This window comes from Takifugu flavidus, chromosome 3 (genome assembly GCF_003711565.1).
Source record: "Takifugu flavidus isolate HTHZ2018 chromosome 3, ASM371156v2, whole genome shotgun sequence".
Taxonomy (NCBI): Eukaryota; Metazoa; Chordata; class Actinopteri; order Tetraodontiformes; family Tetraodontidae; genus Takifugu; species Takifugu flavidus.
Window position 1 is genome coordinate 7,666,005 of NC_079522.1, and position 27,862 is coordinate 7,693,866.

Here is a 27,862-nt window from a genome sequence, read left to right on the forward strand (position 1 = left end):
AGGTAAACAACGTAGTTTCATTAGCACTGTTTACTAATTTTTAATGGCCAGTTTACCTCTACATTGCTATCTTGCTGGATCAGGAATAAATGTTATTGCTTTAATACCAACCACAAGTTTCATTTCAAGCATATTAGCAGAGCAAGGGAGAAAAAAGAGAGAAAAACAATTAGCCACAATGTGCTCAAGCCAAGAGCTAAATCACACAGAATTGAATGAAGCAAGTTATAATTCAACAACCTGCTGACCACTGCACTGCTAGACACCTGCCTTCAAACCATTGTTATCAAGACTCTGCAATAAAAAGAAAAGCGGGTTTCACAGGGAAGAGTTCAGGCCGGTGACCTCTTCTCCATTCAGCGACCGATGAATTAGGCTTCACTGGGTGACTTGAAGTATCTGGGTAGCACAATGCATCCTGGCCTTTGCTGCTGCCACTTGGGCAGCTTGAATGTGCAGACTCGGAACTACGCCATTGGTACTTTGTTTAAAAAAAAGTTCTCCTAAGTTGGATGCCACCCACCTGACAGGAAGGTCAGGTTCGAGTCAAAGTCTGCAAAGAGGGGGGTCTTTGTGACGTTGTCATTGTCATGCAGGCACAAGCACTCCAACACTTTCAATCATGTGGAGCTTATATTCAGGTCAAGGATGGAAAATGGAGCAGAGCTGCATTTGCACCATAAGAACAGACATTTCTTTACATACTTATGCAATATCTTGAAAACTATTTATATTAAGTGCAAAGTTTTTAGGGTGTCTTTCAGCATTGGGGTAAAGAGGAGTCTATGGAGGAGTGGTGGGCAGTCATGCCAGACATTTTGATATGATTACATCACCACCCGATTCAATTAGATACTGTCCTTCCCCCTTTCAGGGGCTCGTAATCGTAATGGATTGCTCCATATTTGACACCCACTGAATCCTTCACCGCTAGGAGGGCTGGAGAGGAGTAGTGCCACACTAATTCCAATTCTGGTGCATCGAATGAAAAGTAACGCTTCCTTTTGTTGCGCGCGCTTCAGTATGCTGAAGCTAGCTTAAACCAAAGTCACGCTCTGGCTGTGCAGGTAGAGAACCCCATGTTTTAATTATGGGGACTTTTTTGTAGTTACACCAAATAGTCATAACCCTTCTGTATTAGCATTTTAATCAGTCTCATACCCATTTATGTAATCAGGATTAAAATGCACTCATCTTTGCAGAGCAGCATTATTGTTAAACATAATGCAACAGCAACTTCGCAATTAATAACCTCTATTATAATAAACAAATCAAATCCTTTCCCACTCTCACAAATCCTTTTTTTGATTCATGATCAAACTATTACTGTCCTTTTGATATAAATAATACATTTCAACTCTGGTATCTACTATGCCCAGTCCAAGCATAATGAGATGTTAACATTTTTGAAAACTGATTATTTATCGTGTTTTCACGGTTTCCGATCACTCATTCCTTATGAGCGCTCACTTCTAACTCCCAGCTGTCATTGTCTGTGGCCCTCAATTGAGATATCAGCTGTTTGCATCAGATGGTCCCATCTATTCAGTCGCAATAATTAGCCTGTCACTTTGCCGCTGCCTCTTTTTTATGTAACGTCTCCATTTCTCGTGTTTGTTTATGCTGCTGCTCTGATATTATATTGCTTCTTCTGCCTCAGCAGCCTCTGCTTGCAGCAGAATCACCACCCACCAGGGTTGTATATCACTAACTCATCTGTACTGGTAGAAGTCCCAGTTAGCAGTTGTTAGCTAGTGAGCCCCCTCAAGTAGATAATAAACTGTAGACCTGATAAATCAGCAGTTGAATGTCAATATATCACTTTTCTGGGATATTTATGTTCTGTTAGCCTGCACTTATTAGATAAGGGACATAGTTCAGTTGTCAAAATGCATACTTCCCAGTCCTTGCGTTCACATACTCTTGTGAAATGTCATCAATCGCCACCAGTTCCAGGTTCAAAGTTTACAAGCTGTCAGACATGCTCCAAGGTTGCTTAAAGTGTACTTTCTCTGTCCATTTATGCATAAGATGTGTGGACTTGGGACAGCCAGGTATCCCACAATGCATTACACCAGACCAGCCAAAGCAAGGCCAGCCACAGCAGGGTCAATGCTGGAAAATGCATACTTCAACGTAACAATGACTAAATAGGCTCACAAAACCATGCCTGCTTGGTTTTGTTTTTGGGCCCTATGCGAGCAATTGTGGATTCGTATCATGTTCAAGGGTACCTTGGCAATGCTCTGAAGGTGTTCTGGCACCTCCCCATTTGACCAAAAGACCTTCTACGTTTTGTCCGTACCGGGTCATGAAGCAAGAACCCTCCAGTTCTCAGTCTAGCCCTAAACAGATTTAGCTACCACCGCCCCACCATGCCTGCTGTGATCTGAAAAACGGCCTGAAAGAGGAATGTTACAACTCGGCACAAAAAGCTTCCTGGTTCAATTCCCTCATGGGGTCAGAGGCTTTTCTGTGTGAAGTTTGCATGTGTCTTTGTCGGTACTCTAACTTCCCACACTCCAAACACTTGCAGTTGGGGGGGGGGTTGGTGACTCTAAAATGACCTTAGGTGTGAGTGAGAGTGTAAATGGTTGTTAACTCTCCGTTTTAGCCCTGGGATGAGCTAACAGGTTGTCAGGGTCTACCCCACCTCATGACCAAAGGCAGCTGTGTAAGGCTCCCAAAGCAGCAGAAGCTGGAGGCATGAATGGTCCATGTACGTGTCACACCTTGAAAATCCTGAAGAATTGAACATGTGGTTTTTGCAAGCATATATCATCGGCGGTGCAAAGAGAACTAGCCTTAAAATCAAACTCTGCCCATTATCCACCTCTTTTATAGAGTATTCATTGATCATTTAAACAGCATAATGTGGATATATTATTTATTTACCAAAACACAAAGAACACACACAAAGGACACACCCATATTTCTCCCTAATACGCAGATGTTTATGGGTTTCTCTGATCATTTTATTAGATTTTTTTTTAATGTCTCAAGTGAGATGAAGAGTAAAGTCAACAAACATGGACATCTGTGTATCCATTAGCTCCTACATTAAGCCAGCTAATGCTAAGACAATCTCAACAAGATGAGACAGGAAGTTTGAGATACGGCACTATCTATGGATGTACTCCGATAAACTGACTGAAGCATGCTAACTAGATAATTGCTTTAGATTTTGTGGTCATGAGCACGTGACGAGGCTACTAATTTCCCCCATTTAGCTAGTACATTTTGCCTTGAAAATGACAATATTCCCAAAGCCAGATCCTAATGTTTAATATGTGTGATTTCTATATTTTCTTTTTCTTCTCTACAAACATTTAATGATTTATCACTCTGAGCTCATCTTACCAGACACAAGTGTCACCCTTTGAGATGCCTGCTGGGAATGCCATTCGTCACCTAAATAACGCTGCCAACTAGTGTCCTGGCCTGAAAACTACAGTGTTGTAACGTTCCGTGCTTTTCTGCCGATACACTGCTCAACTGGCACTCATTTTCAGCAATTATCATCTGTTTGTGTATGTGTGTTTGTATGTGATCAAAGCATTCTCACCCCATCAAAAATCTTGGTCAGATGGAGCTATTGAGTCCCTCATCATGTCCCTGGGGTATTTTCTCATAGCTGCCTTTGAATTGTATCGCAGATAGTGCTGAAGATTACAAGCCTCTCCCGGATCGCTACGACTGTACTTCAAAATGTAAAATCTCTCCTTTCACTGTTACCTGCAGCTTAGTATTACAATTATTTGATGAAGAAGTTGGAAATAAAACAATCAATATGACCTATATTTATTAAGCAATGACAGCCTAATTGATAGTCTATACAATTAGTAAGAGAGAAAATGGAAACAAAGCTCTCCAAAGGGTGATTTTAGATAAAGCTGTGATGATGAACCTCGAGACAGTATCTACAGAGCAGTTCAACAGTATTCTGAGAGACTTTAACGTCCTGTCAGCAACGCTAAACTTGGAGTGAAATGCAGTCTCCTTGCTGCATTAATGACTCCCCCGTCCACACGCACACACACACATACACACACACACACACACAGATACTTGGATTCTCTTAGTACCTCCTCAGATACAATTTTTAGTGGATGCACAGTCCATGGAAGATATATTTAATGTCAATAAAATGTAAATATTAGAATAAAAATATGCCTTTGTATAATATGTAAAATATGTCTTTTTTGTATTCTTATTTCATATTTTAGTTATTGGTAATTGGTAATGCATGTAAACACATGGTAAATGTCTAAATAAAAAAGCAACCAGACCTCTCTGTCTTTGGGAATGTCTAAAATCTGGATTGGAAGTTCACCAGATTGACTTTTATTTACCCAGCCGACTTGACAGACACAGCAACACACTAAACCGGTGGAGTTTGGAATTTTAAAGGACAGAAGATGCTGAAATCCAGGAATGTTACCTCTCCAGAAAAATGGATAAAGTTACTCCCAAAATGCGCTGGATTTGAAAAGAATAATACATATTTCTCATGAAAAATTGAAGGCCATACCCCTGGAAGGCATAGTGGTGATAATTTCAGCTATATCGGTACAATTGTGGCATCTGGTATTCATTTATATTGACTTGTGTATTTATATCTTAAGATATTGCAATACATTGGGACACTACAGTAATTTGTGTTTGATGACTGCATGTATACTTATTTGATATAAATTGACTATTATCTTGGTCCAAATATAAACACATGGCAATGGGATCACTTCGTGGTTAATATCCTGTTGGCCTAGTGAGCTAGCAAGTTTACAACCAAGAGGTGAACTGGCATGACTAAGACATGCTGATGCTAAAGCGTCTCCCTTTTTACATGTTGTTCTAACAGGATTGAGCTCTCCAGTGCTTGTCCCATTCCAAGGCAACTCGTCTGTGTACATGAGCAGACTTTCACATTATCTGGGTGTGTAAGCTTTACTTCACCTGAGCTAATGTGTTTACACTCGCTTTTTAGCCAATTGTAGCAACAGGTGACAAAGAAATTCAGGATTTTACCTCATGTAAGTTGTTTTCTGTCCACAATGACATAAACAGTTTGAATGTTAGAGGTGTAATACTCACTTCAGGGGGAAATCTAAGAACTCTCTCAGGACACCACATGGCAGCGAAAGCTATAGAGATAGAGTTTCACAGTTCTTAATCTATTTTATATGCTCAATTAAGAGATTGATGAAAGGACAGAGACGTGACACGAGTATCGCTAATACCAACTAAATGACTATGAAAACCCTAGCTATCATATTTTAAACTAAAATTTTGGTAAAAAGTAAAACAAATTACCTTAATTGATGTTGGTCCCACCATTGTGTCATCTTAATGGCGGATGAGTTGTCACGCAGGAGACGTCATAGCATAGTCAGCGACCTAAGAGGACATGGGGCCTGTAGGGTCAGGTTTAGTGATGACAGGCCTTGTTAATGGGTACACAATGTGCCGAAAGACAAGCAGCAGAACACTCCAGCGGTCTTTATGCACCCAGGGAGAAGTTAAGTGGTGAAGGGGAGGGAGTGAAGGTTATTACTCAACCATTTTGTTTATAGGTTATCAGTAGAGGAGCACGAACCAAAGGCACCCGGTCTGATCGGCCCACGGGCATACTTAGAAATAAGGAGGAAAAACAGTGAAGCCCTCATCCACGTGTACAACTATATCTAATAAATCTGGAGCCAGCATTTAATTCATTTGGGAGCCCTGAGCAGCTGTTCTTGTCTAACTGCTTCGAGAAAATGGTTCAACACACAGATCTATCACCCAACCATTTCTCTCAGAGATGGCTGGATTCTCCCAATAACGGCCTGCACTGAAAGTGGTTTAAAGACAGAGCCGTAAGTGCTCTTAAGCCTCATGGTGCCTCGTAAATGAACTTAGACTCCATGTGTTCTCAGCTGCGGCTGTGCAGCTCATGTCCTCAAGGCGTGGATTCCTCAGTTTAGTTCACCACCCAGCACAAGAAGGACCAAGCTCATATGGAGGGAAAGAAAAGAAGAGAGGAATAGACACATCCACCATACCTTGCAAAAACACGAGACACATATTTTACATGAAATATGTAATTATTGTGCTTGATTAATAATTAAAATTTAGGGGTCAGTGAGGCCAGACACCAGTGTCAAGCACAAAACTAGGAGAAGAGAGGAGAGGAGAGCAGAGGAGAGGAGTAGTTTTGGCCTTTAGCAGCATAGCTACGACAATGCTAAAGGTTAGATCGCCCCATTGTAACAATGAGTATTAGTATGGCTAGCCTGACTATTGGTATAAAAGTGGAAAAGGCAGTCAGACCCCATGCCTGGGGTGGTTTGACAGTAGAAGGGGTGGGGGGTGGGGGGTAGCCAAAGGGTCAGTCACACATTGTACTTTGAAAGACCACAAAAAAACATCCCTCTGAGAGTAGGGCAGTCTCTTTGCATATTGAAGTTCTATTAGGGTCTCCAGATAGGTGTACTGGTTTGACATCATAGTATTATAAAAAACACAGCAGAGAAATTAATTAAACAATTATCACCATAATAATATACATCAATAACCAGACTAAGTTTTTGAAACTGGAGAAACTGTCTCTAACCAGCTATAAAAGGGGAAAAAAGTCATTAAAAAATATCCCAATTAGTGGTACCAGATCCTTAAACCGGCCATATTATAACACATTATAAGCCAAACATAAATAAATAAACTGATACATTAAAATGCAGCGGTTCAGATACACCCCTCAGGCATTTAAATAAATCACCGCAGCCTTTGGCAGGTTAATTATTTTCAGACTGTTTATTGCTGTTTTATTCAAGTGATGGATTGCTCCTCGAGTGATGGATAGATGAGAAACAATTCATGAAACGGATCAGTGGATTTGGGGAATCGTTACATCAAAGTAAATCAACACCTCCACTTCCTCCTCTATGTTCCATTTCCCCCTCTCTGTTCCATTTTTTTCCCTTTTTGTTTACACCACTAAACACTAATATCTCCATTCTTGTTTGTTTGTAAGGAACAAATATTGCCATTTCCCCCCAACTTACTAGAAAAAAAGACACAACTCTGACAATAGGCTTCTATTTCCCATCTAACCAGAACCACCTCACTTTTAGAGTGTTTTCATTTCACTTGTTGCTCATTCTGAGGGGGAGGCTGGTGTTGTCAGAACAGGCTGAGAATCATCTTTTGGCAGGCGTGTTATGGATGTTGACTCTATAGTAAAGGGTGGAGGAGGCGTTGAAACTTGACAAGAAATATCTTTAAGTAAAGTCTTCTAAATGAGTGATGAAAACCCACTTCTTTAAACTGTTTACTTTCATAATTAGCATAAAACTGGTTAGAATAAGATACAATTTCTTCAAACAGCTTGATAAATCTAAGTGACTTTGTTTCCTCTTCTTATTTTCTCATTTGGCAGGTCACTGTTTCTGTTGATGTAAGTAACATTTTCCTTGGGTAGGTGTTTTTGAACCCCCACTGCAAACACACGCATGCACGCACACACACACACACACACACACACACACACACACACACACACACACACACACACAAAACTCTGTATCTAGTGGCCCGCTGACCTATTGACCCACCCAGTTTTAGTTTGCACCCTCCATATAATTAATACATTTCTTCCTGATGAATGGGTTTTTCCTGCCATTGGTGCTTGTTTAGGGGTCAAACTTTGGGTTTCAGACAATGCTGATGGTAACTGATAAACTAATTATTTTTTAAACACCAAGACATTCTCATTTAATAGGTTTTTAATTATTAAATTTGCAGTACAATTGCTCGAAGATGCATCAAACAACATTTAAAATTAAATCCTATCAGCTGCTGTGTGGAGCAGACAGTGCTCATTTAACTTAGGCAGAGGCTCTGCATGGATACTGAACTGTCAAAGACAATAAGCTCATTGACCAAATGGTGTGTGTGAGAGGGGAAAAGGGATGAAGCACAGGAGGATCAGCTTGGAAAGGAGAAAAATGTGACCCCCGTGCACGAGTGCGTGTGCGCAAAGCAGTGAGTAAGCAAGCGTGTGTGTTGGTGTGAGAGCCAGACAGAGACGTGCCACATGAGTGCTGAGGGCAGCAGGATTTGGGCAGAAGCAGCTCTTTCCTGTAAGGGGAGGCAATGGGAGGGAGGTGGGGCTGGAGATTCAGAGGGGTGGAGGAGTAGACGAGTGGTCCCAGAGCCCTGGCATGTGGCACTAGCGGGGTTGTGTCACACCTGTTTGGATAAGGGCTGACCTTGACAGTAGACCTGGGCTGTTTCTCTATCCTCAGTATACCAGACAGTTTTTGAAGTACTTTGAAGTGCCCCCTTTCGCCACTGCCTCTGCTCCCACTGGCCAAGGTGAGTTGCATTGTGGGATAGCTTTCTGACCCAAGTCCAGACAAGTCACACCAGATAAAATGTGGGGAGCAAGTATACTTTGGGGAAGATTGGAGAGGACTTGACAGGTTGACTTAGAATTGGAACTGTGGGTGATTTAGTTTCACAAGCGTTTCACAAGAGACACATTCCAGTACTCTTCACTCTGCCTCAGCAGGAGGCAGCCACTCATGAGCATCGAGAAGTGATCAATGATCAGGCTGCAATAATGCTCCAAAATAACCTTTTATATGAAGTGCATCACTGGTCTGACATAAATTTAGAATTCGACATTTAGCATCAACATAAACGCTTAGTTCTAAGAACCCACTCTGGGAACACAAACAGAACCTTTCATTTAATTTCGTTTCATCTTTGGGCACCGACTTCCACCCATCAAAGATCAACAAATGGAGAAAATGGGCAGGAAAGGCTTTTGACATTGAATGAATGATTCTGAAATTATTATTTGACATTAACAACGGATGTTAAAGCTGTAGCTGAAAGCTTCTGTTGGAACAGAGCCAAATGTGCCAGGGTTAATGCAACATAGATCCATTATAATAAACCCATTTGGACAAGAACATTTACAGGTCCATAAAGTTCACTTTCAGCCATCCATTTACGTGGAAATGGTGTTTTCAGTGAGAGAAAGCCGGCACTATTTCTAAAGGGGGGCATTTACCAACAACCCAGCCTCCCTGTCCATGTTAACGGGGGAAAAGGATGACACCTGCATATGGGCGTGTTGTTGCTGCAAACAAACCACATTGCCGGTGACCTGTCATGGAAACTATTACGTTTTCATCATCTCGTGTGTTTCCAGTGTTAACGGCAGGCGTTTTTAAACATCCCTATCCCTAATCTTTGAATGCAAAAAGCGGAAAGCAATATTGTTTCCAGCTCATTGCACGTCATTTGACGATTTGAGGCTAAAGATCAACTAGAAAGGCTCGCAATAAATAGAATTTCCACGTGTATGTGCAATGCTATCTGGCTGTGAATGAGTCACTATGAAAAGATGACTTGGACCCAAGGCGCCTGCAGGGGGGTGAAGGTGAACGGATTGTGAAGGACGCGGGAAAGTGATCCCTGTCTTTAAAAGCTAACCACAGAAGCTATTCTCCGGGGAGCAAAAGTCTTGACATTCACACATGCATGCACGTGCTACCAGCAATGCCACACAGAGTTTGCCAGGGATTTCTTTTCACCTTTGAAAAAAACATGGTTTGTGGGAAATCCATGAAAAAAAAGATAGTATAACATAACAAATGGCAGTAAGAATCACGACTCACTGCAATGTGCTGCAAAAGTTTGCCTTACAAAATGGTGCACTGGTGATTTATTGAGATAAATTCAAAGATGTCTTCCACTCTAAATTTACGGGGGTGAAGTAATTAATCATGTATTACCATTACAGCAAACATTACAATGACACTGTCCTCATGATGTTACCCAACACAAACTCCTGTGTTAATAGATAATGAATTGAAGCGTTAATTCATTAAATGACATTCAAAGGTCTGATAAAAACTGAATTACATGCATTTATTCACTCAGCAGCTGTGCACTCTAAGAATTTTCAATTCATGAAAGACTTGTGGCGATAAGGTCCCAAGTCGCTGAAATGAATGCTATGAATGGGTCTGCTAAAGGAAAATGGAATCAATAATTTCAAATAAAAACAAATGCTAGGTTGTCACATATGATGGAAATTCAAACAAATGTCTTTGATGAAGTAATGAGGCTAATACAAGTGGTTATTTTGCTTTCAATGGCTTAGAATAATAATAAAGCGAGAATAATATAAGTAGATGATACAGTAAAAGTCCTGTTAGCCCAAAATTCAATCTGTTCTATGTATAAATTTTAGTAAATGTCAAAGAAGAAACTGAACTGTAGAATAAACTGAAGAAGAATGTAAACTTTGTGGCATGTACTACTACTTCTTTACAGTTTAGAGCAGGTATGAACAACCTGGGTTTGACTTTCAACTCAGGGAAAGAAAACATCCCAAAATACTGTACCGGCACATGCAGCCTAATGTAGACTACTGTGACATAAGTGACCTGACTGATCCTGTAAGGGGAGCGGACTCTAGAGCTAAAAGGCCCAATAGTTAAGGACTTGATCTGAGATATGACAGAACTTGGATATTTCAAAGTCCAGTAAATTTTTGTAAACTTGTAAAGGCAACATTTGTAAAACAAAACAAAGAGAAATCAATCGCAGAATGAGGATTTCTGTTGGGTAGCACGACATTTTCAGGTCTGAATCTTCACCGCCACAATCAAGGACATGTCATATGGTTTGACATTTCAAGCTGACCACCAAACCCCACACTGCAATGTTGTTCGATTGTTTTTTTTTTAAAAAGAAAGAAAATGTAGTGAAGTTCTCAAGGCACTGGCATTTTACCACCTGTTTAGTCAATATTGTATCGATGACATTTCCGACGTATCGATTTGCGTCTGCAAAGCAGCGTTTACAAAACCTCCAGAAGACCAAAATCAATCATGGCATTAGTGGACAGCGTAGCTTAGGATGACACATGCTTTAGAGGGAAAGCTGACGGTGTTCTTTACACTTCTCTGCCCCCCCCCCCCCCCATCCTCACCTGCTCTGTAAGCCTAGTAAGTGCTCCAAGAACAGGGGCCAAGGTGTCCCTGTCTTTGATGATTGAGAGTCCAAATCCAGTGGCCATGAGAGTAAGCTTGTACAGCACACATACACGCCTTCAAACCACAGAGTGTGAAGCCGTTCTACCTTCCCACATCGGCGAAGGTGCGTGCACAAGTGGAGGGCATACAACCTGTCATCCCGTGCTGATGGATGAGAGACATTACAGCTCTTGGGGACAGGTGCCACCGACGATTAAAGGCCCCAGCCAGTGGCTCAGAAAGCATGGAAGTGAAAAAGGGGGAAAGAAAACTGTTGCTGCAGAACAGACAAACATAAATGCTGCAAGAGGAATCGGACAGCAGAGAAAGAGGGCAGAGTGTTTTTTGCCAATACTACGACAGTCAGGTGAGGAACGTCCACATATAGCAGGTGTGCAGTCATGGTGTTTAGGGGGTCCGGTTTGGTGACCTCAGGATCGTGTCTCTGCTTTTTGCAGATGATGTGGTCCTGTTGGTGTCATCGGCCCGTGACCTCCAACTATCACTGGATCGGTTCGCCGCCGCATGTGAAGCGGCTGGGATGAGAATCAGCACATCCAAAGCTGAGGCCATGGTTCTCAGTCGGAAAAAGGTGGAGTGCCTTCTCCGGGTCAAGGAGGAGATCCTGCCCCAAGTGGAGGAGTTCAAGTACCTCGGGATTTTGTTCACGAGTGAGGGAAGAATGGAGCAGGAGATCGACAGGCGGATCGGTGCGGCATCCGCAGTAATGCGGACTCTGCACCGGTCCATAGTGGTGAAGAGAGAGCTGAGCCAAAAGGCGAAGTTCTCAATTTACCAGTCGACCTTCATTCCTACCCTCACCTATGGTCATGAGCTTTGGGTCATGACTGAAAGAACAAGCTCACGGGTACAAGCGGCAGAAATGAGCTTCCTCCGTAGGGTGGCTGGGCTCTCCCTTAGAGATAGGGTGAGAAGCTCTGCCATCCGGGAGGAGCTCGGAGTAGAGCCACTGCTCCTCCGTGTTGAGAGGAGCCAGATGAGGTGGCTTGGGCACCTAGTTAGGATGCCCCCAGGATGCCTCCCTGGTGCGGTGTTCACAGGGCATGTCCCTCCGTTGGGAGACCCCCGGGAAGATCCAGGACACGTTGGAGAGACTATGTCTCTCAACTGGCCTGGGAACGCCTGGGGATCTCCCCGGATGAGCTGGAGGAAGTAGCTGGGGAGAGGGAAGTCTGGGCTTCTCTTCTTAGGCTGCTGCCCCCGCGACCCGACCCCGGATAAGCAGTAGAGGAAGGATGGATGGATGATTTTTTCCCTGCTCTTTCTGCTTGCATCTGTTACTTAATCTTATCTTACCTAAACTCTATTTCGCAAACAATTATGCTACCTCCAAACTGAATATTACATAGCTGTAAGTAAAACAATGCCCTGGAGATCTCAAACTGTGGGGCTAGTGCCAAAGGAATTTGTAGTTGTTGAATCTGTCATTACAGATTATTATTATTATTTTTTTTAACGATGGAAAGTGTTAAAAGAGACTGAGATGGAGACACATGACTGATAGACAGGGAAAAAAGAAACAGTCCACTGGGGATGAGCCAGTCTTTGTTGATGGCAGGTACACCAGACTGATGGTGGAATTGAATCTCTCCAGAGCTGGGGCAAAGTATAATGGGCTCCAGCTCCGAGAATGGAGCTATACTTGAGGGTGCGACTGCACAGCCACCATCAGCAGAAATAAAAAAAAGAAGTTGAAGAGGGCAGGGTTAGAGAATATTGTCTTTCTCTGGAACACTGGCAATTATCTGGAAATTGTCTTGACATTCGGCCATAATTTGCTTCGTAATAACTGCAAATAGCAAGGGATGAGTCCTCTGAGATTGCTACGTTATCAAAGCTCACACTTGCAAAAAAACAGTTTTGACATTTGCAAGCGGCTGGTGTGAGACACCTCAACATCAAATCACCCCTTTTAAGGTGTAACGTTCCGATACATGTGCAATTTCATGTAATCTTTCTGTGTTTTTGCTATATAGTGTTTTTTCTTACCTTTTCTCACTGGCATCTATAATAAATCTCTGTCATTTAATAAATCTCTGTACATCTTTTTAAAAAGTATTTCCCCAAATGGTCCTTTCAGAAACAAAATATTATGTTAAAAAACATAAAGCTAAATCCATACACTAAGTTTCTTTCGTAATTTGTACTTTTAACCGTGAAGAGACTTTGTGATCAAGCAGGCACTCCTATGTATGAGATATGGCAATTCTATGCACAATGCATCACAACACATTTTTTCCCTGAAAGGCAGTCATAATCAAAAATTTCCAACCAGCAGCTAATTTGCTTCTACAAGAAAACACAACTTTTTTTAACGTAATTCCCACCTAATTATATAGACACTTGTAGTCTGTAAATGATAGATTGTCATGTGGTCTTCTGTTTCCTCTTGAAAATGTCCCCTTTATCAGCAAATCCACACACTTTCTGCTCTGAGACTCGCAACAGCTTATCTCTGTTAGACTGTTAATTAGCACCAAATGCAGCAATTATACTCAAATATCCTGAGCAGCAAAGAAAAAAGACAAAAGAAGGCCATACCCTGGCGTTAAAATGAGATCAGCTCCCAAAAAGGAGTGAGGGGCAATAGAATCGAAAGGAGGAAGTGTATTTTTTTTTTCATTTTTAGAAACACAAAGACATGGATGAGGCCGCATTATCTTTTTAAAAATTGGTTTATCTCTCCAGAGAGGAGTTCCAAATGTGGAAGGTTTTAGAATTTGAGCCCTGCTCCCCACTCTGCCTCTACATTTACACTTCTGTTCACGAGAGCAATTTTGCATGGATGAAAAACCGAAGTGACTGAGCAACTGATGGAAATTAGCATGAGATTGACATTTCCTTGTCTGCCGTAGTGACAGATACTGTCTTAAATAACTCAGCACAGCAAGGTGAGAAAAAACAGTTGTAAAACTTTTTCTTACTCCCCCCAAAAAAGAAAAAAAATCATTGGCAATCTGAGAAGACTTTATGGGTTTTATAGATTTTATAGGTTCTCTGTGTTTCTGACATTTTGTGCTCTGGAAAGATAAAATGTATTGAATTTGAGTTTAATGAGAAGTGTTTAATGAGAACCTTACAAAAATAAAGACTAAATTATGCATAAATAACCAACATCACTTTGTATATAAATATTAAATTCCACAGATACTTGACAAAAGTATCTGTGGAACACAATCTTCCTCAAGTTTATCCTGAGTTTGGTTATTAAAATCAGACATTCACTTAAGGTCAAACTGAATTTCCCTAACTCACATTAATGAATATTAATAAACTTGCTTAGCCTACTGAACCTACAAAGCTATGTCTGAAGAATCTTTGAAGCGCCCCCTTGTTTTAGATCTTCTCCCTTTGGTGGTCATGTTTACATGTTTGCATGAAGATGAAACAGGTCTTTCAAATGATTTACAGAAAAGCACATCTTTATATCACGTTTCTCTTCAGTAATGCAAGCTAGCCTAATTTTTGCTTTGTGGCACAATGTATTTTCCTGCTGAAAGAGGAAATATTGTCTCCACAAAAGGGTGCTCATTGTCTGCAACAATGCTTAGGGGGTGATATGTTCTAAGATAACATCAACATACTTGGGAGGAACCTCTTGAGTAACTCAAGTGACCTTCTACCATTTCTCATGATAATGTGCCCTTTGTTGGCAAGGTGAGCATGGGTACCCTCAGCTAAAGCAGCTCACCTTTTAAACTGGACAATGCCGGCACCTTGATGGACCTGGCCCACCAACAACCTCATCAAGGGTGTCCCACTGTTTCTTCCTTGGACCACTTTTGATTGATTCTGACCACCATAGGCCAAGAAAAACCCTGCACGAGCTACAGTTTTTGAAAGAAAACTTACCAATCTTCTAGCTGTGGCCTGGTCGAACTCTCCCAAATCCTTGCATTTTGCGAATATCCTGCTTCTTACACATAATTTTTTAGTGCATAATGTTTGTTCATCACCTAATTAGTGCAAGATGTGACGAAAGAGAGATAAGCAGGGTTATCTACTCAATATGTCATGATATTGTGCCTGATGAATGTATGTAGTTAAACATGAAGAATCTGGTACAGCTGGACATGCAGCTGGATGCACAGTGCAACTATCCACAGTCCATTGCACCTTTGAGTGTTTCAAACTCTCAGGTGTGAGCACGCCCTCTGGCATTTGCGATCAGCTGTTCTGTGAACACCTGACTAGGCAGCAACTGGAAACTGGCAACCATCTGGCACCATTGAAGCTGCATATTCCCCTACAGCTTTCACTATGAACAGCAAATCTCAAAATAAACGCACAAATCAGAATGATTAAAGCCTTCCTTATTGAGATCTTGAGGTCTCAAAATTAGTCTGTGGTACCATTTGAGTTTACTTATGTCTCCCCTCTGGAACTTTCTTTTTCTTCATGTTAACTGGTTTGCAACAGTGAAACCCTGCAAGTTTTCTGTAATGTCTTTTTCCAGAGTTTTTCCCAGCATGCATCCCTCCCCCCTGCAGAGTAGCAAAGATTCTGGAAGAAGCGGCAGTTAGATGAGGTTGAGGGAAATCTTAAAAGGTAATGCAAGGTCAGTAATTTTGTTTCTCAGGCAGTGAGAAAAGAAAAATCAGTCATGGTGTGATGGTGGCACCGGGTGTGGAGCGGTGACTGAAGGCTCGCTGTCACATTTCATCAATTATTTGCACAGTGACTGATTGTCCAGTTGCTCTTAACAACCCCGAGAATAAAGTGATTGTTGTTTGTAACTGATAGAGGCACGTGTTTACGGAGGTGTCGTGACAGAATGTTTGATTATGTTGACATTGTCACCGCTTGTTTAATTATAGAATTAGTTACAAGAGTCATTTTGGTCCTGCCTTTTTTGTCCTCAGCTTCCTTCAGAGTGTCATAATCTGTGAAGCGTAGTGATTAAAAATCTATTCGGACAGAGGGGATACACTAAAAACTGCTCAGCACCAGGGTTTGGAGCTGGGACACACGTTTCAGATGAATGCACACCTCAGCACAAGGTTAAAGGTGCAGCCAAAAAGTAGAACAACAGCAGAAAATAAACCTTAGCATGTGTAACTGGATCATGTTCTCCCCTGGTTCACACATGAGGGGCAGGAATTTCCAATAGCTGACATTGTGCCCTGAACAAACAATGAGTGACAATACAGCCTCCTTTGTTTTTCATTCTGTACCACAGTAAAGGTAGAGTACATGTTTGTCATGAAGAACCTCAGTGGGAAGGACACCAACAAGTCTGCTTTGAAAGATTAATAAACCCTTTTATCAAGGGGGTTGACCAAATAACCCCTGGTTCAGGAGAACAATGAGGTCAGGTTTGGCTAAAGGTAAGTGCAAGTCATGACAAGATAAAAACAAAACTTATACTGGACAGTCGACCTAAACATGTCCATCACCTATCCCCAGATCCCTTACTGGGGTCATAGGGGGCCAGAAGTTTTTCCCAGCTGCATTTGGGCAAGAGGCAGGACAGACTCTGGGCAATCTGCCAGTTCATTGTAGGACTAACCTAAAGGACATACAACCATTCACACTCACATTTACACCTAAGGACAATTTAAAGTTGCAGATTTAAATATCCCCCAAATGTCTTTGGACTGTAGGAGGAACCTGGAGTAACTGGGTATGAGGATAATGTGCAAACACAGAAAAGCCCCTGATCCTTCTTGCTGTTAAGTGATGGTGCTAAAAAACAAAAAACAAGAAGAAGAACCACTTAAACTCACACTTAAAGATGTGACTACTGCTCCTCTCTCTCTCCATCTAAGGTATGGAGCTGTCATAGGATATCAAACTGGTTCACCTCTTAAATCCAACTGGGCTAGTGAGACAGAGATGTGCCTGTGAGATTTTTCTGAATGCCAGCCAAGAGATTTACAGGAGCTAACAGTACATATCAGCCAACCCAAACAGAGCAACAAAAGCAAATTTGTAGACATGACAAATACTAGCATAATTTCCCAGACCACCCATGAATGTAAAGGCACAATAAATGACCCTGATTATGGGATTCATGTTGTAAGTTGCACAAACATTTTGGATTCCATGCCTGTGGGTACCTACTGATCAAAGAGATTGTGCTCAGAAATGATTTTTGCCATCAGAGGTGTAATATATAAGACTTTTTCTCAAACAAATTTCAAACGGATGACTATTATTTTTAGATCTTGGTGGCTGTAACATTCAGCTACTCCAACACAGGGCTCTTCAGCCTCTCATCTGCACATACTGCCCTGAGAATCTCATTATATCCGAAGGTCAGGCCATTATTCTGTGCAGTCATCATCCAAATATTCACACGTCTGCAGTAACCTCAGTATGAAAGTGTCAAAATTGACATGTGATTGCACCAGTCGTTTGCCCTGATGAAAACCATGTCAGGAATTCGACACATCTGAGGTGAAGATTTGTAGGTTAAGGATTGAAAATAGATTGTCTGAGTGAGCAACGCTAGAAGACTGTGGGAGAAGCAACAAGGGTGTCAGGTTCATTTGTAACTCCCGCTGGGTTGTCAGAGTGCTGGTGGGGGCTTGTTGACTGGGCACGCTGACACCAATGAATGCGGGAGAGCATTTTTGTCTTCTCAATTGCTTGTCTATGATGTCTCTGGCGTTACACTTTTTTTTAATAAACCCATAGCTGTAAGGTTGAGGAAGATGGGAAGGCTCCCCAGCAGGGTGGATCGGATGACAGAGATAAGAATACATGTAAGAGCGAGGTGAGGAATAGAGCAGCAGAGAGTGACAGGCCAGAGTGGGCAGAGTCCAGAAAGTAGCATAAAGTTTGCTTTCTTTCTGTTTGAACACCTCAATTCTGTTTAAATATTAATGGTGGATAATTAAAAGGAGGAATCTGTTATTGACCAAGACTTAACAAAGTACAAGGTGCTTAGGAGACCAAAGTGGCGGAGGTGGGGGGGATGGGGTCTTGACTCATCCCTGTCTTGATGCTCTAAGGATTTTCACCTCTTTACGTCGCAGCAAGAGTGAAACTGGCCTCCTGGAGTGCACCACCCCATTTGAGACACCGACCCAGCAAAGCAGATATATATTTCTGAGCGTTTATGTACTGCTTAATTTGGTTCTCGTTCTCCTCGTGGGAGGAGGGAATGCCTGCTGAGAGAGGCTAAAGTCAGTCATCAACACTTGGTTCACATGGTGCCAGAGGTACCCCCTGCTGGCTGCCTGTACAGTATCGGTATTGTTGTTGTGGTTCAGCCTCAAGCGTTTCAACAATGAATATACGCTTGCAAATTCGTACACCAGCAGCTGCTGTTCCAGTTGTTGACATGTTTACCACTTCAAAACAACAAAAATGCAATTTACCATAAAGTGAACTTTAAAAAAACAAAAACTTTCATCTCAAAAGGGTAATATACCATTGTTTTTTTCAAATCACCCAAGAAACATGCAGCTTTACCAAGCACACACATGCTTCAAGGGAGAGGTGACACACGGAGAGTAGGCTTCTCTAGACAAAAAAAACCCTCTGATGCTTTCCCCAGGCCCCTACACACCGTGCTACCATCACCCCAACTGGGGGATTAATCATTCCAGGGTTGCCTCACTGATTTAGAGATGAATATCTCTAAATATGTGTTATAACGTGACGGAAGGTGTCTGTCCTGAACAAAAGCTGTGGATCATGAAGGTGTGGAACAGCCCGCGATATTGAATCAGATCCTTACCTTCATTAATCTTACATGCCTGTGAGTAAATTCAGGGCTTGACAGATTTAATCAGAGATGGGCCAGTAAGCCCAGGCAGTATGTACTGCATATATACAGTATAAGAGATCATTATGGAAAATCCTCACAGGGAGGTGGGCTTTAATAACAACTCAAAATAAATCAGGCGGCGATATGAAAATTGACAGGCGTTTTCTCCCCCTCCAGACTTCAGGTGGGGGGCGGAATTGGAATAACACAAGTAATATCGCTTCTTGGTAAGACCACGATTATGGAGGCTACGAAATTATACGTGCAGTTAATTTTGATAAGTAGCACTCTAGTATTCTAGTATGTTACGTGAATGTAAGACCTGCGACAGTTATTTATTGCTTTAAAATAATGTACAGTTCATGTTTGAAATCAACACATAGGTTCCAGCTGTAGCTTCCACCTTCACATAGACAAAAACTATTTTACATTTTTTGTTGCAAATTTATTCAGACAAAAGACGATACAAATTCAATTTTCGATTTTATTTTAAAAAGAAGTTTGTTATTTATAATTTGATGTTTATAGATAGAAAGATTGATTTAAAAGCTTTTAAATTTCTCAAACATACGAGAAAGAATAAAAATATTTTTGTGGCCCTAACTGGTGTGATATGCTGTAATTCATTTGCTGCTTTCAAAGGCACTCTTTACCGCTTTTCCCCCAAACATCTGTCATTTGCTTACCCCAGCTAACCGCCACCTGCAGCATCGGGGGAAAAAAATCCTAAAACGATGCCAGAGAGATGGCATCAGTGAGATTTGTAAATCAAACCACTTTCTGCCGCAGCAGCAGCACATAAACAAAACACTCAACTGAAGGCTGAGATTTTTTTTCATGCCGCCTGCTGCATTTTATCCTCAATCATGGGTAAAAATGCTAAGTGGGTGGTAAGGTCATTATGATTGCCTGTTTTCTTGTCCTTACCCATCACCTGGCCTAATTGCAATTGTGCCAAAAGAAAAAGGCGAGGGAGAAAACATAATATAAGGTTGTGCTGGAGTGAGAATAGCAGATAAAGTCACACAACCTTCAATGCACTTGATGATAGTGCATTGAAGCACTTGATTGTTCTTTTGGATTTACCATGATTACATGAACATTTCAAGCATGCATGTGCATGAAACCATAAATGATTGCTGTTCCAACCAAGATTGTAGAATTGCATGCAGTGTTTTTTTAATTTGATGGGTACAATCCTGGGAAATCTGGAGCATAGTTGATAGGTTAAGAACTTAAAATTGGAACCTTACTTGGGTGGCAATTGATGACATTTCACCAGACAATGAAAACAGAAGGACATAAGTAGTATATAGTGAAAGGGCCACCAAGGACATGAGCTTTAGGAAATTTTTGCAATTCAATTTATTTAAATTCAATAAAACTTAATTTTTCCTTGCGGGGCATTCAGAAAATAGAGACAGTGCAAGGAATAACTGCACTGTGCGCTAGCCTGTCGACCACAGGAACAGTGGCCCATTTTTGATGATTACATTTCTATGATGGTTACATTTCTATTCCAGATGTTATCTGGACATTTGCACATTTATGATGGTTTTAATGAAAACATTAACAAACTACCGTATTTTCACAACCATAAGGCGCGCCGTATTATAGGGCGCACCTTCAATTAACAGCCTATTTTAGAAATATTTTCATACACAGGGCGCACCGTGTTATAAGGCGCATAGCATAGAAACTGCGTAGTGCCTGTGGTTTCATGACGCGTTCACTAGATCGAGCTGCGCTAAAAGGAATGTCAATAAAACGGCCAGATAAGTCAGTCAAACTTTATTACCGGTAATAGAATACAAACCGTCGTTCTCACAACTCTATTCACTCCCAAAACGAATAAACAGCTGTTTTATTATTTTTCCCGAGTGACGTAGTGTTTTCGCGTAACACAGTTCGTTTAATAACAGCGAGTTATAACAGGCAGTGCAACATTTTTATCACAAGTGGATAGTGGAGTTTAATAAATCTTCGATTTAGTGCAACATTTTTATCACGTAGTACCGTTGCGGTAAATCAAACGTTAGTGCAAACACAATATACGGTAACTCGAACTCTCGAAGTAGTGCAAAGCGATAGCAATAGCAATATAACAATAGCAATATAACAACGTTGTTCAAACGGTAATTTCCATATTCACAGTATGACCAGCCTTGTTAAGTTGTAAACACACAAAAGAAACACGTAAAGATCACTTTATCAGTTCATTCCTCATCCAGGAATCCCTCGAATTCTTCTTCTTCGGTGTCCGAATTGAACAGTTGTGCGAATACGGCGTCCAACATGGCCGGCTCCGTCTCGTCAAAGTCGTCATCAGGGTCGGTGTCGCTGGTGTTGTCTGGCATTTCAGTGACAATCCCTGCCTTCCCGAAAGCTCGGACCACGGTCGATGCCCAGGCATTTACGATCCACTGGCAGATAGTGACGTATGACGCTCGGCGCCGTCTCCCCGTCTTGGTGAACGTGTGTTCGCCGTTCGTCATCCACCGCTCCCACGCAGTTCGCAGTCTAGTTTTGAATGCCCCGTTGACACCAATATCTAGCGGCTGGAGTTCCTTTGTTAATCCACTTCTTGCTTTGTTTCCTCGGCAGCTCCGTTGAGTCTTCTTTACCTGGCGCAGGTCGTCTTGTTGCTTCCTCCACTTCCGCACCATTGATTCGTTCACGTTAAATTCTCTTGCTGCTGCTCTATTTCCGTGTTCAACTGCGTGACTGATAGCCTTCAGTTTGAACTCTGCGTCAAAAGCGCGTCTCTTGCAAGGAGCCATTTTGGGGTCTTTACAGACAGAAATGGTTTGGGACTGAATTTACTGCTGTTACCTCGGCCACGCCTACTGACTACGGTAGCCGCAATTAACCAATATTACCGTAATCCATACAAAAGGCGCTCCGGGTTAAAAGGCGCACCGTAGATTTTTTAGAAAATTCTAGGCTTTTAGGTGCGCCTTATAGTCGTGAAAATACGGTATATATCATCTTTTGTAACGAGTCACAAATAAGTAACCATAAATGGATCTTAATCACGATTAAGCCAGATTAATCCATATACATACACACGTACACGCATAGTGCAGTAGAACAGTTTGGAAGCAAGATCAAATTTGTCCAATAAAATAAACATTTTATTATCTTAAGAGTCACCTATTTTAACAAAAAATTACTAGTAATTATGTTTTTTGCATAGATTTACCTTCCTCAAAATAATCTGTTCTGGGATTTATTCTGGAAGTTTTTCAAGGTATGTACAAGGAGTTAGCAATTGAAATTGCCTCCAATCTTTTGGCCTGTTGAAACTATGAGTAGGCGTCCATGACAAGATCTTGTTTTAAGTCTCATTAAAAACTCATACTCAACTCATCACACATTTCCAGCCTTAGCTTTTGACAAGCTTGTTCTCGTTGACATCTTCAGATGGAGAAGAAGGTCGAAGACAGGGAAAAGAGGAAAGAAACAAAATGACCCTTTTTTTATATAATTGCCTAGATTGTCTTATATTCTTTTTTTTGCATTTCAAGAAAGACTTTTAATAGCCTCTGTTACGCTTTGGTGCTCTTGTGAATTCAACACCCTTGTGCCCTGAGTAAATACTCAGGGCACAAGGGTGTCACTCTGTGACAGAATACTGGAGCCTCTCAGACTTAGCTGGAAATATTACTGCTTCCTTAACTTCATCGTAAACAAGATTATTTACAGTACAGTATTTATTCTCAATGTAACTCTTGACACTGTGATGAACAGTCTTCCTATTCCAGCGAAGATGATTCAGAAATTAGTCAGGCTAATTAAGGTGCTTTATCCAAACAGAGCACTTAAGCTCTCAGCACTCTTATTTATTCACACGGAGGAAACCACTCCAGTTTGTGAGGCTTCCCTGGCGTATTTCTCAGACAAGGGTAATTCAAGATGGAACTGTAAGATGGGGATATGTCATCTATGACAGAATGCCCCAAATGCTCCAGTTTAATCTTCTCGGGAAAAGAGTGAAAGAAAGAATGCTACGTATTCCCTAATTGTTTCCATATTCAGTTGAATCCCATTTTGGCTTTATTTTTATTGCTTAGATACAACTTTTAAGCAAATGTTTATGAAATAACTGTTTCTTTCTTTTTCCCGTATTGAATAGTAGATTCTTGTTGACATGTTTTTCCATACATACATTTGCAGAAATTCAATTAAATTCAAATCATCTTTTTTATCTATACTTTTGATTTATTTTATTATATTTATTTAGGATGCTACATATAACTGTCCTAAACTTTATTTGAGTTATATGTGCCACAAAAATCAAGGACAATTAATAATAAAAAAAAAACAAACAGAGAAAATAGTGGGAGTAGAAATAGTTAAAAACACAATTTGAGCTCATACATCAACAAAAATAAAAATATTCAAAAACAAGAAACTAGAAGTAGTCTGACTTGAAATAACTAGAATCAAGATTAATCAAGATTCTCACTAATAGCAAAATAAATTTAAATATCTTTAAATCATCTTGAGTTTCTGCCTATAAAGAAAAAAGATTTGTATGACTTTCCCAGAACTTTTTTTCCGGCCTTCATAAGAGGTCAGAGACGAGTTGTGGAATTCTGAAAAGAGTAAATACAAAAGGTGAATGATCCTCAGTTCACTTTGCGAAAGCCCTCTAACTTTTAATCTTATTTTATAAATTCTGTCAAGGTGAAAGACTGCAACCTTGAACATTTTCTTTACATCAGAAATTAGTGGTATATGGCTTCAACTGAATAATTCTGGTTTACAAGCTACATCTTTTTCTGATGGTGCATAAAAGATTAGCCAAAGTTCAAAATTATGGATAATCCAAGAAACCCCTTCTCTGATAACAGGAAATTCCAAAAATCCTGTGTGAACTTTCCCTACTCACTATGATTGATGATCTTCATAGATCTCCAAACTGGTGTTGCTCACCTATCTGTAACTGTAATGAATTTCATTAGTAAGCCCTGGAACACACACGTACAAACATTCGACACACACTCAAAGATGTTAGCTGGGAGCTAAAGTTGTCACAGCCCCTTTTTCCCAGTTCCCTCCTGTCCCAGTACTTTTCCACTGCCCTGCTCACACCACACCCTCTGATCACCACACCTGCTTTCAGTCACTGATCACACACCTGCCCTCACTCATCAATCAGCTCACCTACCAGCCTCACACTCACTCAGTGCCAGATTGTTCTTCTGCTTTCATGCGAGACTTTCCAGCGTTGTTTCCCTGCCGGATTGCCTGTTACCGACCCTGCCTGTCTTCATTCTGCCTGCCTTGCCTGTTCCCCGGACAACCTACCTGACTTCTGCCTCAGCGTCTCTGGTTCCTGTCTGCTCACCTGGTTTAGACTTCTCTGCCCGGCCCCGACTTCGTCCCACTCCCACGAGCCTGCAACCCATAGACTTTGTGCGGGCCCAGGGCCTGAAGAACAGACTATTTCCTGTGTTTCCTTGTCTGCCTGAGTTCCTGTTTGGCCGTGTGTTAATACAAGTCATTACTACGGTCCAGCTTTCCAGAGTGCTGCATTTGGGTCCAAACTGCACCAGTCCCAAAAGTGGGAGAAACAAGTAGAAAGGGAAAGATGTCATTCAGGGTCTGTCAATACTGACGTTGCCTTTGTCCGTCGGCGGGAATAACAACAACAATTAGGAGCACTGCTGTCCTTCTTTTAGAAATTCTATGACTTCCTGTTGTCTCATTATATACATGTGGATGTATGATGCAAGTTTCCACTCTACTTCTTTCTTTAGTAAATTGTAACCCTTGTGTCCGGTAACCATTGTGACAAAGGGGGCCCTGAGGCTACACGACGATCCAGACTGCGATGAATCAGTGTGTAAATGGGTGACTCATTATATTCTTAGGGCTAAAAAAGCTCATTCGTTATTGCCTCTCATTCGTGATTATCTGGTCCCTCTGCCCCTCTCCGTTTTGCACTTCTGCACAGCTCTGCATCTCCCAGACAAATAAGAACCTTTTTGACCTCTCTCCTGTGGGGAATGTCCAGTCTTCTTAAGCCTAGTCGCTTCTCCGTCCACGTTGCTTATGGGGGCTGTGCATAGGGATTGCGTCATCTGTGACCACCCCAGATATGTGTCGCACACCACCCCAAAATTGAAGCTACACAGAGAGGGACTGCAGTCCAGGGGAGCCAAAACACCTCCTCTGACTTTCCTTCCTATGTTACGGTAACTTATATCCTTTGGTCAACAGGATCTAAATTTGCTTTCCACAGATTTAAAATAAATGAAGACGGGTGGTTATTTCAGTAGGCCCATTTGAGCTACACGAAAAACAGAATATCTCCTGTCTTTTTCTTATGCCTGACTTACAGTGTTCTGTGTCCAAGCAATGTTTTTTTCTCAACAAACACTTTCTAATCAAATCGAAAGTGACTGGCTGTAAATGTAAGTCATGAATGGTGCTGCGAATGTGGCAATATTCTGCTAAAAAGACCAGGGCCTCTACCATTTTGAGGGAAAGTTGTTCAGAAGAGAGACGCTACTCTGATGAGGCAGAAGTGGCAAACCCATCTGAGCAGGAACTGTGTTCATGTTGCCAATAGGCTACACAGAACCATAATGAGCCCTTAACTCCACATAGAGGCATCAAAGTCATCCTATTTCCGGTCCCCTTGTTTTACTACAGCGCTATGCTGTTTGGTTGATAAGGAAGTGAATTGCGGACCTATCATTTAGAGCTCATTAGTATTCATGGAGGTCTGGGTCAGGTACCCAAGAGTGATTGGACCTCATGAATAAGCCAATTGCAACTGGAGAAGTTGTAAGGGTGGAAAAATGGTTCCACTAGTTTTTTTTAAAGATCTCGTGCAAATAGGCAACACAGTTCTATCGAATAGGTTTGCGAGTTATTTATTTTCTATTATAATTTCAAACAATTTCCAGATTTTGACCTGTTGACAAGCCATTGCAGCCCAGAGCACTGCCTTTTTTAGTGCTTCCTCCATTCTCATCATGTTCAGCCACAAAAGTGATTTCCCAAATGGGAAATAATGTCAGACAAAAATATAAGGTTAACACTTAATATGGACTCTTAAGGGCTTTTGTTTTGGAAATAGCTGTTCAATAAATTGACTCTCTTGTCCACGAGTAAAACAGATGTCGTCACACTGAATAGTTACTGTGTAAAACCCCTCAGTGAATGATTTAGAATTTTGCCAGGGAATTCTTCCGCTGTATGTGACTGATATGTGTCTTCAGGCAAAAAAGAGAAAGTAACAAGAAAGTTGGTAAACTGTATAATTTTGTATGTTAAGTGAGAATTTGACATAACCTATTTAGTACATTCAGTGTTTCCCATAATGCATTGTGAAACATGGTCCCTAGCACTGCAAAATATCACATCACATTCTTTTGCAGTTGCACATGAGAATCTCAACATGATTATTTAATCATTAATAATAATAAAGCTAAGTATTAAGGGCATCCTGGTACATCAACATCTGGTACATATTTATTATGCCATGCTAAGATGTCATTTAAAGCACCCTGGCTTAGTGTCCTAAAGAAGAATTTCAATGAGTGCACGTAGCAGGACACTCAACAGCTCTGCTCCCTGTATAGTGAGTAGGGAATAGGGCACGGGTTGCTTTCACAGCCATGGTCTCAGTCAGCATATAAATAAAACTGAATTGAGCCTTAGCTGAAATGCTGAATAGCTGATACTTAATAAACAAACTCACTAGTTTCGTTCCTGTGTTATAACTGGGTAAGGGCGGGGTGGGGGATGGTGGTGGTGGTGGTGGTGGTGGGGGAGGGGGGGGGGGGGGCGTGAGTGGAGGAGCCAAAGGTGCTTACCAGTGGGCCATTCCTGTGAAAAAAGGACCGAGATGAGACTTTATATTATATTACAGAGCATTTTGGACTTCCAAATCATCCCTATTACAGAAATCATGAGAATAACTTCTGAGACATTCCAATCGCTTCAGCATGCCCTCACTTTCAGCTATTGAGTAGTACATTCCGTTCCTCCCCCTTTTTTTTTACTCATCTTCTCTTCTTAATTTTAGGTCTTCTGACTTTCTGGTCTATTTAACTCAGTAACTCTACCTTGCAGAGCATTTTCCTTTCATTAAATCTTTTTTTTCTCATTTTCTCCCATTTGGTCTTTTGTTTACACTCGATGCTTTCTTGCAAGCGTGTTGTTTTTTTTACTTTCATCTCCCACATCTATTGTGACCTTTCAGCTCTTAACCTGAAGTGGGTGCTGCTGCTAATGCATATGTGCTTATTCTCTCCTGGGATATTATGTGGTTGTTCACTGATTCATTTCTTTAGCATATGTATATATAATATAGCTTAATTTCATCCAAACTGACTTCCTCCACAATTCACACACTAATATTTTCCCTTTCTCTTTCTGGATCTATTTCCTCTGTGCACCCACACCCACGTGCACGCTGGCACCTTGTCGCTTCCCAGCATGACTGCACTGAGGTGACACTGTGTCTGTCAGTCTGACAGCTGGTATTTCTCCGCGATCTGCTAACTGCAGGACTCATGGCCCCGACAAAAGATGGACAGAAAGAGGTGGAAAGAGGACAAAAGGGAGATCAAGGTTAACACGAAGAGCAGGGATCAGCAGAAATTTAACTGAGCTGGAAAAAAAACACCACAACAGACACAGTGTCGCTTTCAAATTCTTATTACAACCTCGTCTGGTTAGAGGATTTTTATTGTTTGGTATTGTTTATTCTCTTTAAAAGACACAACATGTTAGGGTGAAACAACAGAATTGTCTGGCTTGATTAATTAAACCTCAAGGTCACCTCTGAGTCAATGTTCTGAACTGGAAATTATTGATGTAGAACAATCAAAAATGTGATGCAGCTAAGCAGCCTGAACACATCAGTTATACCCCTTTTACATCAAAATATGCAGGTGAACACAGACGGGCACACCCATTTAAAAACGGCATTTGACAACAATGGCATGTGTTGTTATTGCCTTTATGATGTCTGTAATCTAACACAAAGCAAAAGATCGCAGATTACCAGACACTCTTACCCTGAAATCACACGCTGAATCCGTGAAAAGTTATGTTTTCTGCTGAC

The 27,862-nt window shown here is 41.3% G+C and overlaps 1 protein-coding gene across 1 annotated transcript in view; it reads right to left on the reverse strand.

The window, feature by feature from the left end:
• epdl1 (ependymin-like 1) overlaps window positions 1-24,454 on the reverse strand; it is a 119,445-nt gene extending 94,991 nt beyond the window's left edge. Inside the window, exon 1 of the mRNA XM_057027672.1 lies at window positions 24,448-24,454. The gene's annotated coding sequence lies outside the window, so the exon portion shown is untranslated. The remainder of the gene's footprint in view (window positions 1-24,447) is intronic.
• Window positions 24,455-27,862: the final 3,408 nt, after the last annotated feature.